Source organism: Chiloscyllium plagiosum, unplaced genomic scaffold, assembly GCF_037043375.1.
Source record: "Chiloscyllium plagiosum isolate Xiang-an unplaced genomic scaffold, Cpla_swu_hap1 HiC_scaffold_11, whole genome shotgun sequence".
NCBI classification, from domain to species: Eukaryota; Metazoa; Chordata; class Chondrichthyes; order Orectolobiformes; family Hemiscylliidae; genus Chiloscyllium; species Chiloscyllium plagiosum.
In genome coordinates this window covers 50,684,060-50,700,705 of record NW_028270149.1, presented here as the reverse complement: position 1 = coordinate 50,700,705, position 16,646 = coordinate 50,684,060, and the positions used below count along the sequence as shown (strand labels likewise).

At 39.2% G+C, this 16,646-nt stretch overlaps 1 protein-coding gene across 6 annotated transcripts in view; it reads right to left on the bottom strand.

Annotated features, from left to right (window-relative positions):
- The window catches only part of LOC122557232 (uncharacterized), a 152,458-nt gene that overhangs the window by 74,047 nt on the left and 61,765 nt on the right, over window positions 1–16,646 (bottom strand). The window contains exons 1-2 of one of the 6 annotated variants that reach the window (XM_087992047.1): window positions 6,447–6,545; window positions 6,080–6,285 (exon numbers count right to left, since the gene is read on the bottom strand). The exons of 4 other annotated variants lie outside the window; for them this stretch is intronic. The gene's annotated coding sequence lies outside the window, so the exon portion shown is untranslated. Of the gene's footprint in view, window positions 1–6,079; window positions 6,286–6,446; window positions 6,584–16,646 lie in introns of those variants that run through there. One more of the 6 variants, XM_043704695.2, reaches the window with a different exon arrangement.

Below are 16,646 nucleotides of genomic sequence, written 5' to 3'. Positions count from 1 at the left end.
GAATAAACAGTATGAAGTCAGCAAGATAGCAAACCCATGGCAACATGATTGCACAGGAAGCCAATTGAGAATAATTTGCATGCTGGTGAATGGGATTAAATATACCTTTGGCAAGCAAGTGGTGAGCAGATCAGGAGCTGACAAGCGAATGCTGACAGTGTTGAAGTGGGGAGGTTCAGGTCAGCAATGTCACAGCTGCATTTCACAGCAAGGCGGAAGGACTTTGCATAGCTACAGTCTGAAGAACAGCAATCAGAGGGGGAGAATGAGATGAAACAGTCAGAGGTGCATGGATCAAAAGGTAGGCCAGCAACCAGTGACCTTTTTTTGTCAAAGTTAGTTCAGTATTTCACAACCTTTTTGACATTAAAGCCGGAGTTGTGAGAAAAAACACCTCTTAAACCACAAAATGATCTTGAGCAACAGACCACTATCATAGCATATAATCACCTAGCATTATTTTCTTATACATTAATTTTACAACACCACGGTGTGGAACAAATTTAATGCTGTTCTATGTGCAGCATAGCTCAGCCTTTATGTTTTAATAGAGATTACAATATTGTACATGAGTAGAACAAGGCTGAAAAGAGACATCTGCAGACACCAGAGCCAGCATCAGTCAAAGCAGTAAAAAAACCTGTTGCTGCTACATAATGCCCCATGTGTCACTTCTGCTAATTAGCCAGTCCCTGTGGCCTCTTCACACCCACTTGGGAATTGTCATTCACAGGATATGGACATCGATGGGTAGGCCAGCATTTGTTGTCCAGAGGGCAGTTAAGAAATAAGAGTCAACCACATTGCTGTGGGTCTAGAGACAAACGTAGGCCAGATCAAATAAAGATGACAGTTACTTTCCCTCAAGGACATTGGTGAACTAGATGGGTTTTTTCTCACAAATCGGTAATGGTTTCAAAGTCATCATTTGACTCTTAATTCCAGATTTTTTTTATTGAATGCGAATTCCACTATCTGCTACAGTGAAGTTCAAAATTAGGCCCCTAGAACATATTGGAGCATAATTACACCATTCATCCCATTAAACCTGCTCCGCCATTTGATCATGGCTGATACGTTTCTCAACCCCAATCTTCTGTCCTCTCCCTGTAATTATTGATCTCCATACTAATTAGGAATCTAGCTATCTCGGTCATAAATACACTCAACTTTCTTAGCCTCTGTAGCCCTCTGCAGCATTGAGTTGCACAGATTAATCACCTTCAAGCTGAAGAAATTCCTCTTCATCTCAGTTCTAAACGGTCATCCCTTAACTTTGAGGCTGTGGCCTAAAGTCCTAGTCTCTCCTACTACTGGCAATAACTTTTCCACGTTCATTCTATCCAGGTCTCTCAGTATTCTGGAAGTTTCAATCAGATCTCCCCTCATCTTTCTAAACTATATTAAATACAAGACCCGGAGTTCTTTCTCATTTGACAAGTCCTTCATCCTCAGGTTCATTCTCATTAACCTCTTCTGGAACCCCTCCAATGTCAGCACATCCTACCTTAGATACAGGACCCAAAACTGCCTACAATATTCAAAATGTGGTCTGACCAGAGCCTTATATAGCTTCAGCAGTACATCTCTGCTCTTAAATTTTAGTCCTCTCAAAATGAATGCAAACATTGGATTTGCCTTCATAATTTGCATGTTAACCTTCAAATCCTGAATGAGGACTTCAGATTTCCAAAGCCCTTCCCCATTTAGAAAATAACCATATACCTCTATTCTTCCAACCAAAAATGCATAACTTCACACTTTTCCATACTGTATTCCATTTGCCACTTCTTTGCCCACTCTCCTGGCCTGTCCAAATCCTTCTGCAGCCTTTCCACTTCCTAAACACTATCCGCATCTTCACCTACCTTCTTGTCATCTGCAAACTTAACTATAGATTGTCAATATATAACATGAATAATTATGGCCCCAACACTGGCCCCTGTGGAACTCCACTAGCTGGTGTCCTGAAAAAGACACCTTTATTGTCAATCTCTGCCTTCTGCCAGTCAGCCAATCCTCATCCATGCCAGTATCTTGCCTCTAAAACTTTGGACTCATTTCAATTAGCAATCTCCTGTGGGAAACCTTGTCAAAGGCTTTCTGGAAATCCAAATAGATCACATTCACTAGTTATTCTTTGTCTAACTTGCTCATTACCTCCTCAGAGAATTTTAACTGATTTGTCAGGTACAACCTTCCCTTGATGAAGTCATGCTGGCGTAGCCCTATTTTACCATGCACTTCCAAGTACTCCGCAATCTCATCCTTAGTAGTGTAATCTAAAATCTTACCAAAGGCTGAAGTCAGGCTAATCGGCCTATAATTTCCTGTCTTCTGCCTCCCCCCCCTTCTTAAACAGGGGTATTATATTAACCATTGTCCAGATGTCTGGGACCCTCCTTGAATCCAGTGACTCCTAAAAGATCACCACCAAAGACTCCACAATTCTCAACTATCACCTTCCGAACCCTGGGGTGTAGTTCATCTGATGCTGATTTATCCACCTTCAGACCTTTCATCTTCCCCAGCACCTTCTCCTTAGTACTGGCCACTGCATTCACCTCACACCTCCTGAATTTCTTAAAGTTCTGACAAAGACGTCAATACAATTTTAACAAATCTAACATCAGATAATTAATTTATAAACTAAATGTTTCACTATGCCCACTCCAGAGCAACCTACATTCTCAACACATATGGATGGCGATCAAATCTCCAACTATTACAACCACAAAAGAGGTCATGCAGGATTACAAGAGATGAGGCCATTTTGATTTTGCTACTTTAACTAAACTGCACTTTTTAAAAGGGTTTCTGAAATGTAAGTGAGTTAACAAAATCTGAGAACAAGTTACAATTGATTCGAAAATTATCTAGAGCTGCCATAAAAATGTCAGCTACTAGAGCAGGTTAGAGGCTGGGAATTCTGTGGTGAGTAGTTCAGCTCTCGTCACCACAAAGCATAGATCAGGAGTATGATGGATGGATGGATGAATGCACTTCAACAACACTTAGGAGTCGTAACTCAGGATAAAGCAGCCTGTTTGATGAGCACCACATCCGCCACCTTGAACATTCAGTCTATCCACCAGTGTATAGTAGCAGTATTGTGCATGGTCTACAAGATGCACTGCAGAACCTCACCAAGGTTCCTTCAATAGCACACTCCAAACCTCCATCACCCACAGGACAAGGGCAGCAGATACATGGGAACACCACCAGCTACAAGTTTTGTGGCAAGCCACACAACTTCCTGATTTGGAATTATATCACTGTTCCTTCATAGTTGTTGGGTGAAAGAAATCTCGATGAACAATAAAATGTTGGCCTAGCCAGGAACACACATACACACATCTAAGGAATGAACAAAAAGAATGCTTCCTGTTAGCTTGAAACATTTTCAAGCATGATGCTAATAATTGCTATGATGTGGACGAAGCACTTCACCTGACAAAGGTGCAACACTCCAAAAGTTTGCGATTTCAAATAAACCTGTTAGACTATAACCCGGTGTTGTCTGACTTCTGATCTAATAATTGTTGATGGTAACAAAAGTGGATGGATTGTTTAACACCATTTACCTTTGTCGCCGTTCATACTCAGGATGTGGGCACAATTAGCCAAACATTTATTGTCATAGAGTCATAGAGATGTACTGCATGGAAACAGACCCTTCAGTTCAACCCGTCCATGCCGACCAGATATCCCAACCTAATCTAGTCCCACCTACCAGCACCCGGTCCATATCTCTCCAAACCCTTCCTATTCATATACCCATCCAAATACCTCTTAAATGTTGCAATTGTCTCAGCCTCCACCACATCCTCTGGTAGCTCATTCCATACACGTACTACCCTCTGCATGAAAAAGTTGCCCCTTAGGTCTCTTTTATATCTTTCCCCTCTCACCTTAAACCTATGCCCTCTAATTCTGGACTCCCCGACCCCAGGGAAAAGACTTTGCCTATTTATCCTATCCATGCCCCTCATAATTTTGTAAACCTCTAAAGGTCACCCTTCAACTTCTGACTCTCCAGGGAAAACAGCCCCAGCCTGTTCAGCCTCTCCCTATAGCTCAAATCCTCCAACCCTGGCAATACCCTTGTAAATCTTTTCTGAACCCTTTCAAGTTTCACAACATCTTTCCAATAGGAAGGAGACCAGAATTGCACACAATATTCCAACAGTGGCCTAACCAATGTCCTGTACAGCAGCAACATGACCTCCCAACTGCTGTACTCAATATTCTGACCAATAAAAGAAAGCATACCAAACGCCTTCTTCACTATCCTATCTACCTGCGATTCCACTTTCAAGGAGCTATGAATCTGCACTCCAAGGTCTCTTTGTTCAGCAACACTCTCTAGGATCTTACTATTAAGTGTAAGAGTCCTGCTTAGATTGGTTTTCCCAAAATGCAGCACCTCGCATTTATTGGAATTAAACTCCACCTGTCACTTCTCAGCCCATTGGCCCATCTGGTCCAGATCCTGTTGTAATCAGAGGTAACCTTCTTTGCTGTCCACTACACCTCCAATTTTGGTGTCATCTGCCAACTTACTAACTATACGTCTTATGCTCACATCTAAATTATTTATATAAAATGACAAAAAGTAGAGGACCCAGCACTGATCCTTGTGGCACTCCACTGGTCACAGGCCTCCAGTCTGAAAAACAACCCTCCACCACCACCCTCTGTCTTCTACCTTTGAGCCAGTTCTGTATCCAAATGGCTAGTTCTCCCTGTATTCAGTGAGATCTAACCTTGCTAACCAGGCTCCCATGGGGAACCTTGTCGAACGCCTTATTGAAGTCCATATAGATCACATCTACTGCTCTGCCCTCATCAATCCTCTTTGTTATTTCTTCAAAAAACTCAATCATCTTTACTTGCCTTGAGTGACTTATGATGTGTCACCTTCTTGTAACACTGAACAGTTTAAGAGAACCTTTTAACTATACAGGTTACTTTGGAGTGCAGTTAAGAGTCAGTTACATTGTTTTGGTTCTGGAGTTATGCATTAGCCAAACTAGGTAAGAATAACACGTTTTCTTGCTTGAAATGACAGTGGTGCACAATTTGGGTTTCAAAGCTTTTGGAATCTCATATCTCGTTCTTCGCAACACTAGCTTTTGCTATTTTAATCACAAAATTAACCAATTATAATGAGATAATACATACTATTATGATAACAGCGAGAAAAACATTTTCAACAGCTTTCAATAGCTAGTATCACAAAAAGTAATTCCAGTCTATATTGCTCAAGAAAAAAAATTTAAAAACGTAATACAGACCAAACAATTCTGTTCTCAAAGAAAACAAGATACACAACAACCTTCTCCTGAAAAATAAAACACACCAAAACGTAACTTGCAGGATCAACAAGATGAATGTTGCGCTCTATGACTTGATTAGGCCACTTTTGGACGAACATTTATAAGATTTTAATACACTCATTATTAGCGTCACTCTTCATATTACGCTGTGAATTTTTACTACTCTAATTGTAATGGGACATCTGGCTGTTATATTTGTCCACATCAACTACTGTATTTAAAAATAATTCACTGTACGTGAAGACTTGATTAATTTCTGAAAAAGGTGGCAGGATACCACATAAATACAAATGTTCTGTTGCCAATATACTGAATCAGATAAAAGAAACCACAATTGAGTTAAGCGACTTTAATATTGTGAAGCATTCTTGGGTGACACACAATTTATCATTTCAAATTGCTCCCAAATTAATGTTACCAGTGGTACACTTGTAACCACAGACATTTCAACATAACCAACTGCACGGTTAGATTTTTTCAACAATTTACAGAAAAGTATTTTAAAATACGTCCAACAATTTACTAATATCCTAACGATAAATACTTGGTTCAACTTAAATCACTTCAAGTAAATCCATTAAAAATGCTTAATCAATTGTTTCTCAACTACATCAAATTAATATTAAAACAATATTATAAAATGCTCATTTCAAAAATTAATTTGAGTACAGGGTAGCTAAATTTCAGATGATAGCTCATGATGCTTTGTGTCAATACCTTCACTGTCATTTAATACTCACTAATAGAATTCTCTGGTGTCGTCGCGATTCCAGTGGCACTGCAACAGATTCTCACAAGACTCCAGCCTGTTCCTTGATGCCTGCTCAGGAAACTCACTCACTCAGTCTGTCAAAACTTATGGGTCACTTTCTTTCTCATAGACTCACTGCAATTTCATGAAATTGCTGCCCTTATGGCAATTATATTCTACTGGTGAAGTTTCCAACTAGAGATGTAAGATACAACAGTAAGTCATAAAAGGACATTGCCGGAAAGCTGCTGGCTGTGAACAGAGATATTTAAAACAGCAAAATAACATAGGAACAAGTCAAACCAGATGCTGGTCTTTTCAGTTGGACAACACAGGACAGTAAACGGAAAACTTACCGAACAATCAATTTTTTTTGCAAGCTTGTTATAGCCAATCATTGTGTCTACAACAAAAGAGAGTTTCCCTCGCTCCTTTTTAAATTGACTTCATCTCACCCTTTCATCACATTCAGTTCCAAATCAGATAATGTTTGTTTTACAGCCACTTTTGAAAAAAAATCCAATTATAATACAGGAACTGAGATAGAAACAGCAAGGAAACAATGCCCGGAAAAGATGTAAAAAAAACATCAGCGTGAAAAATTTTGTAAACGCAAACCCTTCCTGTCGCCCAAAAATATGTAAGAAATGAAAAGAGCTGCTCTCATAACAGCCATAAGGAACTAAGACTGTAGTTCAATTAGGTCGTGCCCTCAGGCCAACTATTCTGAGTCTGGATATGAGGAAACAATTTTTTTTAAAAGCATAGCTAAAACATCACTTTCCTTTGGTCTTGCTCTACAGACTTCCCTACACTTACTGATTGATTAATCAACTCAGGCTGATAGCATGCAACATTCACGACACAGTCATTGCCTGGCATTTGTGTAACAAGACAAAAAATCTAACTACATTCCCTAAACACAAAATGGCACTGCCATCATTCAGTCTCCCACTGTCAACATCCTGGGGTCACCATGGACCAGAAACTAAACTGGATCAGCCATATAAATACTGCAGCTATAAGAGCAGGTCAGAGGCTGGGAATTCGATGGTGAGCAACCCAACTCCTGACTCCCCAAAGCTAATTTACTATCTACAGGGAACAAGTCAGGAGTTAATGCAGTAGTTCCCTTTTGCTTGAATGAATACACCTCTAACACTTAAGTAGCTCAATACCAACCAGGAATAACCTGGCCACTTGATTGACATGTCATCCACCACTTTAAATATTTTCTCCCTCCATCACCAATGTATAGTGAGAACAAAAACAGAAAACGGCTATTGATAATGGTTACAGATAATTGAAAAATTATTTTTCTATCACAGAAGCTAAAAATCACAGGAGGGGTATGAGGGGAACATTTTGTTTGTGCTTTCACAAGATCTGGATGTTGCTAGCTAGGTCAGCAGTGTCTGCTAGTCCTTAATTGGCTTGTAATGTAGTGCATCACCATCATAAATGGCTGCAGTGTATGGAGTGTAGATACACCCACAATCCCATTAGCTGTAGAAATTTGACCTAGCAACAAGAATCATCTGTGATATAATTCAGGATAGTGTGTGTTTTTAAGAGCAACTTACAGTTCGTGGTCTTCCTAAGCATCTGCTGCCCTTGTCTTTCTAGATGGTAGAGATCATGGTTTTGGTGCTGCTGCCAAAGGAGTCTTGCTGCAGTGTATCCTGTACATGGTACACAACTGTTCCCACTATATCTCACCAAAAGAATTTCGAATGCTGAAAATCAGAAACCAAAACAAAGTTGCTGGAAAAGCTCAGCAGGTCTGGCAGCACCTGTGGCAAGAAATCAGAAATAATGTTTTGGGGCCAGTGACCCGACCAGCTACCAACAGTTCTGAGGGTCACCCGAATCATTTTTTGTCTTGTTACAGATGCTGCCAGACCTGCTGGTCTTTTCCAGCAACTTCCTGTTTTTGTTTCTGATTTTCAGCATTCAAAATTCTTTCGTGGGGATAGAGTGGGAACAGTTGTGTACCACGTACAAGATACACTGCAGCAAGACTCCTTTGGCAGCAGCACCAAAACCATGATCTCTACCATCTAGAAAGACAAGAGCAGATGTGTAGGAAGACCACGAACCGTAAGTTGCTCTTCAAAACACACACCATCCTGAATTATATCACAGATGATTCTTGTTGCTCGGTCAAAATTCTACAACTAACGGGATTGTGGGTGTACCGACACCCCGTACACTGTAGCCATTTATGATTGTGATGCACTACAACCTTTTACAAGCCAATTAAAGGACTGGCAGAAAATGCTGACTTCGCCAGCAATATCCAGACCCTGTGAAAGCACAAACAACGTGTTCCTCTCATATCCCTCCTGTGATTTTTAGCTCCTGTGATAGAAAAATAATTTGTCAATTATCAAAGGTAACAAAGGAAGCTTCATCATAGACATTTAGGTAAATTGTATACTGCTTCAAAAGTTAAAGAACCCAGCAGGACATTAAAACTCAAACAATTCAGCAATCCACAAACTGTTGTCAAATGCTAAAGACGGGGACCTCGCTGTAATCCTTCATCGCATTGTTTCATTCCTGTCTACTCTATAAATGCTTTCGTTGGAATGTTAAAATCAAACTAGTGAATGTATTCATAACAGGAAATTTCCTGTTATTTCAAAAGTAGCTGCAGCTAGTCTGGAAGAAAATAAACATCATGCAAGGACACTTGAACATGGTGGATATAAAGAATTTCTATTTATATAGTGTCTGTAATGTAATTAAATATCCAAAGCACATTACAGGAACATTTTAAAACAAAACATGACACTCAGGCATATGAGGAGACACTAGAGTAGATGACCAAATGCTTGGCCAAACAAATTAGTTGCAGAGAACTAAACAAAATTTCAATGACAAGTGAGGCTAGCTGTCTCATGCTCCTACTTTGCAGTAAATCCACGAGTCGTTTTCTCCATAAGCAGGATGCTGCTGCCAAGGCAGAAGACACTTTGCCTACCATACAAATGGATAATATAACAAGCTCCAGTGTTGGTGCCTGATCTGGCCTACATGTGACTCCAAACCCATAGCACTGTGGTTGATTCTTAACTGCCCTTTGAGCAATTAGGGATGGGCAATAAATGTTGGCCTAGTCAGTGATGTCCATGTCCCATAAATAAAAAAAAACTGTAGCACTTGTCCCAACTACTAGCAAACCATCTCAAACAACTCATCCTGTTGACCATTTGCTGCTAGCAGTAGGCCATTTATGCTCAAATGATTCATGCTTCCAAGCCGCAGAAAATTATCTCCACCATTAGATGTGATTCTGCTACTGGAAACCATTTAGTAATGAATCGGCACTATGCTAAGAGTTACACCAAAAACCAATTCAAGATCATCGGCCATGCCTGCAGGGTAATGCATTTGCATATGCTAGAAGCTACATGCATAAAGATTAAGGGCCGTGTTTTACATAGACACATGAGATTTGTACACACATTGCACCATTTTTGCTGCTCTTCATGCCAATATGGCCTTAACAATCAGCACACTCATTCTATCTAAAATGGTGTCCTTTTTTCAAGCTGTTTCTCGCTTTTCAATTCTGATTTTAGACACAAAATGCAGGGGCAATGCAAGAAAGAACTTCATAATACAGCAAATGATAATGATTGGTCTTATGCCCAGATATGGAGGCGTTGAGATTCAGCTCCCCACTGGTAACAACAAATGTATTTTTTGTTTTTAGCATGCAGATATATTATATTTCAACCAAAGCTATAATTAACTATCTCAAACAAAGTCAATTACAAGATATTCTTGAATGATCCAGCTAGACCCTGGGTCAAGTTTCCCTATTAGTTGCAGTTGTAGATGGGATACCCCAAATTATTAAGGCTGGGTGCGGAGGAATGAACTGGTCTTTCTTCTTCATTTACACTTGTTCAATTGGAGTGCAACAAGATTAATTCAAAAAAGATCTCTTCCATCATAGATACATTTCTTGAAGACCCTTATGTTACAATAGACGCCCATGTAACAAGACTTCCTTGATTAACAGTGAGTGAAATTATGAATTACTAAGTGCAAGAAGAATCATATGTAACATATATATTGATCAGAAATAATATGCAAGTCCAAAAAACATTTAAAAATTCAGAAATATGGATGAGTCTCTGAATTGTTCATGAAGGCTGAATAGTTCAACCATGAGACTCAGCAGCAGGTGGTCATTCGGTCCATTGAATCCACTCTGCCATTAAATGAGATCATAGTTGATCTAGTAATCCTCAAGACCACTTCGCTGCCATTTCCCCACAACCCTTGATTCCTTGGCCGATTAAAAATCTGTCAATCTCAGCCTTGAATACACAATTACCCAGCTTCAACAGTCCTCTGTTGGAAAGAATACCACAGATTCACTACCCTCAGAGAGAAAATTTCAACTAGTCTGTCTTAAGTGACAGGAACAGCACTTCGAAAGCTTGTGATTTCAAATGAACCTTTTGGACTATAACCTGGTGTCGTGTGATTTCTGACCTTATCCTGAGAGTATGGCCTCTTGTTCTAGAGTCTCCTATCAGGGGAAACAACCTCTCTGCATCTATCCTGCCAAGTTCCGATAACGTGATTTCTCATCGCTATATTCTAATGAGTACAGTCCCGATCTTCTATTCCTCTCCTCGTAAGACAGTCCCTCCATATCTGGTATCAGCCGAGCGAATATTCTTTGAACTGCCTCCAATATCTTTCTTAGCGAACAGGCCCAAAACTACACAGAGCATTCCAGCTGTGGTCTAACTATTGCCTTGTATCATTTTAGCAAACCTTCCCCACTGCTGACCTCGGATGCTAGCATTTTGTCATTCATGAACAAAGACTCTCAAATCCCTCTGTTCCATAGAATTCTGCAGTCATGAAATCATCATTATAGAATCACAGAATACCTTTAGTGTGGAAGCAGGCCATTTGGCACATCGGGTTCACACCAACACTCCAAAGAGTATCCAATCCATAGCCATCCCTCTTCCCCATCCCCTCCCCAACCATATAAACTCTGCATTTTCCCATGGCTAATCCACGTAGCCTGTGCATCCCTGTTCACTTTGGGTAACTTAGCATGGTCAATCCAAATAATCTGCACATCTTTGGACTGCAGGAGGTAACCCACACAGACACAGGGAGAATGTGCAAACTGCATGGAGACAGTCGCTTGATGCTAGAATCGAACCTGGCACCATGAGGCAGCAGTCCGAAACACTGTGCCATCCCATTTGAAGTCATTCCCCATTTAAATAAAACTCAGCTTCTCTACTCTTCCTGAAAAAGGACATTACCTCACATTTTACTATACTATGTTCGGTCTTGCCAAGTTCTTGCCCATTCTCTTAACCGGTCTATATCCCTCTGTTGGCGCTCTGTCATCCTCATGACTTACCTTACTATTTATTTTTGTGGCACCCACAAACTTAGGTACAGTATACTCATTTTCTTCATCCAAGTCATTAATGTATGTTATTAATAATTATGATTCCGTCACTGATCCCTGTGGGACTTCACCAGTTACAGGTTGCCAGCCTGAATGTGCATGTTCCCCTCACTCCGCCCATCTCAACTCTGTGTTTTATCAGTTAGCCAATATTCTATCTATATGAATATACTACTTCAATACCATTGGTGGTTATCTTATTAAGTAGCCAGTGTGTGGTATCTTACCAAATACATTCCAAAAATCCAAATATATTACATCCACTGCTTCCCATTTATTTATTCTATTTATTATCTTCAAAGAATTCTGGTAAACTTGTCAGACATGATTTCCCTTCACAAAGACATGCTGACTCAGTTTTGATCATATCATGTATTTCTAAAATGCTCTGCTCTTGCACCCTGTATAATAGGAGAAAGTGAGGACTGCAGATGCTTGAGATCAGAGCTGAAAAATGTGTTGCTGGAAAAGCGCAGCAGGTCAGGCAGCACCCTGTATAATACTCTAACATTTTCCCAATAACGGAAGTTATCGAGCTTATAGTTACCTGTTTTTCATTCTCAGTCTCTTTTCAATAAAGGTGTTTCTCTGACAGTTTTCCAATCCATTGGGACCTTCCCAAAATTCTATAGACTCCTGGAAGATTACTTTCGGTGCCTCCATTATTTCTGTAATTAATTCCTTTAATATACTAGGATCCATTCCATCAGGGTGAGGGGGCCTCTCAGTCTTTAGCCCTAGTCATTTCCCTAGCATAATTTCTCTACTGATAGTTAATGTATTTATTTCTTGTTCTTTTGCCCCTTGAATATTTAGTGATTTGGGGATTATTTTTAGTGTCACCTGCTGCCAAGACTGACAAAGTATTTAGTTATCTCTTCTGCTTTTCCTGATTCCCCATTAGTTTACTGGCCTCATTACCTAAAAGTCCTATATTCACTTTGGATTCTCTTTTCCTTATATATTTAAATAAATACTTGCTATTTTTACTTGCAAGTTTACATTCCAAGTTTATTTTCTCCCATGTTTTTGATCATCTTTTGTTAGTTTTTAAAACTTGCACAATCCATTGACTTACTTTTTTTACATCTTTGTCACACTGCATTTTTTTCCTACTAATCTGATGGTCTCTCTAACTTCCCTGGTTAACCATAGTTAGCTTTTCCCCTTCCTTGTATGTTCCCTCCTCACTGGAGTATCCCTTTGCTGTAAGCCATGATCAATTTTCTTAAATATCTGCTATTGATCTCAACCAATAATTGCTGCTATATTCTTTCCTACATCCATTCCAGCCAGGTCTGCACTCATTCCTTCAGAGTTTCTCTCATTTAAGCTTAGGATAGTTGGTTCTGATCCAATTTCCTCCCACTCAAACTGAGTGCTAATTTGTACTGTGGTTATGGTCACTATTTCCTCAGGTATCTTTAACATTATTTATTAAAATCTGCCTCATTACATATCATCAGATCTAAATTAACCTGATCCCTTGTTGGATCCATGAAAATTTGTTTGAGGAAACTGTCCCAAATTCACTCGAAATTCTTGCCAATCTATCTACAAGAAGATTAAAGTCACCATGATTAATATACCACCTTTGTTACATGCCCTCATTATTTCCTGATTTATTCTCTCTTCAACTGTATAGCTATTGTTAGGGGACCTATAGATTACTCCTCCTAGTCTCCTTTTCTCCCCCTTTTAATTTCTAACCTCCACGAATATGGATTCTAATCTTCCTTGCTATGATAATTTCTTGCTATGATACCTCTTGGTTTTGTACCACCAATTCTGCCCCACCATCTTTTCCCTACTGCACGTCCTTTTGGAAAGTCACATGCTCCTGAAAATGTAGTTACCATCTTTGATCACCTTGTAACCATGTTACTGCAATGACAATAACATCACTCTCATTACCCTGTGCGAGGTTAATTAATCTATTTTGTTCTAAATACCACATGCATTCAAGTAGACAGTTATTAACTTCATCTTATCACCATTATCTCTCCTTTTGATACATCTTAATATTATAGCCATTGCAGTGGAGTCACTGGCATGCTAATGTTGGTAGTTGAAGGGATATGCATTGCAGACTGATTTAAAATTTTGTAGTTCTGACTCCTTTCGACTCTGAACGAATTCCCGAATTTAGGATGAAAAATAATCCTGCTTTCTTTTCACAGATTTGCAGCACTCAAGTGGGAGAAAGCCGTTACCTGCAACATTATGTGAATTAGGGGATAATTCTTCAACTGTGACATTCTCAGCTTACTTAAAAGGCTGGTACATGAGTGAATTCAGGCTCACTAGTATATTCTAGTAGGGTTGAAACAGGCTTTTAATCACTATTCTTGTGCATGTGCCTGCAGATTGGGACATAATCTGAAGAAAGTGGCTTGCTGCTGAGCAGCGGTCATCAGTCCCTTGTTAACTTTGTACTCACAAGAGGTCACAATCAAGTCTGCTTTGACTTGTCTCATATCCACTTTAAAAGGCTGCTGTTTGAGGTTCTCATCATGTCCATAGGAAGGCAGAAAGGGAAAGAGTAAGGGTCTTCCATTCCTTTCTTACAAGTCCATTTTTCTTTTCTCTGTTCTGATGTTTAATATTAGCAATTGAAATATGCTCCAGTGTGTAGTCCTGAATCTAGTTAAATTGTCTTTTCAAGCGAACCAATTGACAGACTAGCCTTTCATCTTCCAGTGTGAATTATAATCCAACTGTAAAACAGATAGTTTGAGATTTTTGATGCAGAATCAATTATCTAGTTTAAATTTGTTTCGATAAATGATAGTTTACTGTGGTTGGTTTTGTTCAAGTACCAGAGCCTCATAAGTGTTTCTTAATCGTAGGTAAATCACCACTGTAGCTATTTTGAGTCTATCTTTTCAAAAAAAACATTTTAGTTAATGAAAGGTCCTGGGGAAAACAATTGACTCCAGTTTAAATTTGATCGCCATCTTCATTACTGCCTTAAAAGCTGACACCTGCTGCCTAAGGGAGTGGTGGAAGCAGAGACAAGCAATGTTTTCAAAATGCAACTGGATAGGTAGTTGAGGAAAATAAACCTTTAGGGATCGTGAGATAGAGGAGTGGTATGGAGTGACTGACTGGAGTTCTTCTGCAGAAGGATAATGTGGAGATGCCAAGGCCTCTTTCCATACTGTAATGACTGACTGAGAATCAGCTGCTTCAAAAAAAAAGGGAAGAAACTTGATATATTCTGTGGCAAAAATAAATGAAATAAATCTTTTTGAGAATGTGGGACTACCACAGATTTAACACTTGCTAATTAACAATACAACTATAACAACCAAATAAATTACTTGCTAAATTGCATTTCTGTATTTGTAAATTACAAAGCAAAAATCAACATTTTAAAACAGCATTGTTTTGGTGAGACCACACATGAAGTTCCAATGAACTACATAAGGGCAGTAAAGCGGACCCTGGATTCCAAACATCGAGTTAAAAGAAATTATTCAAGAAGCCCAGGACCATCAGTTTCTTCTTATGCAACTGTTCAGAGCCCCTCCCAGCCCCATAACTCCCAGTTCATCTCTGGTTTCTGTAAGGTTTTTGTAAAGCATCCGTGAAACATTTCAAATTTTGCCTAATTTCAAAAAGGTTCACGTGCCAGAAGCATTGATTTATCGAAGTTTTTTTGTACCATCGTTGATGACGGTGAGCTCAGTGGAACAATCAAATTCTATCAATGGAAAGGTAGAGATCAAGGCTTGTGAAATGTGCAAGGAAACCAGAACTGAAACATTGGAGCTTCATATTTCAAAAAAATATAGTTATAGCCAATGCATGGTATATCTTTACTAACCCTGAACAGAGCCCCAAGGAGAAACAAGAGGGCGAATTCAGTTTCTTTACTTTCTCAAGAGTATTGAATAAAATTAAATAAAACGAAATAGGATTCAAACCAAAAAACAACTGGAAAATGCATTCCTGAACTCAGTCCAAGTAGGGGCTTTCCTCAGTGTAAGGGCTTAGTAGTTCATAGAGGCAGCTGCTTGCTACAATTCAGAAATCCATTTTGCTAACAATTAAACAGAATCTAAATTCCAATAGTCTAAGACAGACATGCATGCCCAGAAATGAAAGGTCTTGCGTAATTTCCGAGACTTGTTTATGCTGAACATAGCCCTCGTTGTGTTAGCTGAATAAGCAGGCCAGTCCAAACTTCTATCTGAAAGTGATCCATCAAATAGCTAGAGAATTGCATGACATAGCCTGGTTGAATAATGATCCTTCACCTCTGGAACCTGGGATCAAATCATGTCTAGACTAATGGAATGAAAATCTGCCCACCCTGCATCTACAAGAATATTAAGTGAAATTAAATTGAAACCGTATTAATTCAGTTATCACTAGGTGAAAGTTCATAGCACAAATTCGCACAAAACGTTAGATTAAACACAGAGATCCCAATGATGTGGTAACTGAGCAGACTTAAAAATTTAAATGGCTAATCTCTTCTTACATTCCACAACATCCGCATTAGTGGCCCAGCATCCAATATACATAGCCCACTAAGTTATCTGTAACTTAATTCCAGTGAGTTCATACTCCAGTTGCAGCCCAGCTGCATGCCATCGGTACAGTGGGAGTTAAAGAGCCACCAAAATCAGTCTTTGCATAATGCAAAAGCTGCTTAAACTCACTTGCATCTCCAACAAGTTGAGAGATCTACATCAGCAACCCTTATCTCTGGATGATAATGGCACTGAGTTTCATGTCAGCATAGATATAAAGGACGAAAATTCCCTGGATCAAATGTGTGCATTCTGCAGTGTTCAAAGTCAATTTATAAAGATCATTATTAGATCAACAGAAAAAAACAAAGTGGGTTGATAATCACAAAAAATAGAAAATCAGATACAGTCCACTGGCCCTACAGAAGTTCTCACTTCCCAATAAACAAGAAAATGTGTATGGTTCCTCTATTCATACCTAAAAATAAGCTATATACACATGCTAATCTTCCATAGATTATGTAGTCAGTAGTCATGTTGTACTGGATACCCCTTTTGAGCATTTAAAATATGTCAAATATATAATTGTAATGATAATGCAAGCGAAGGTCAGC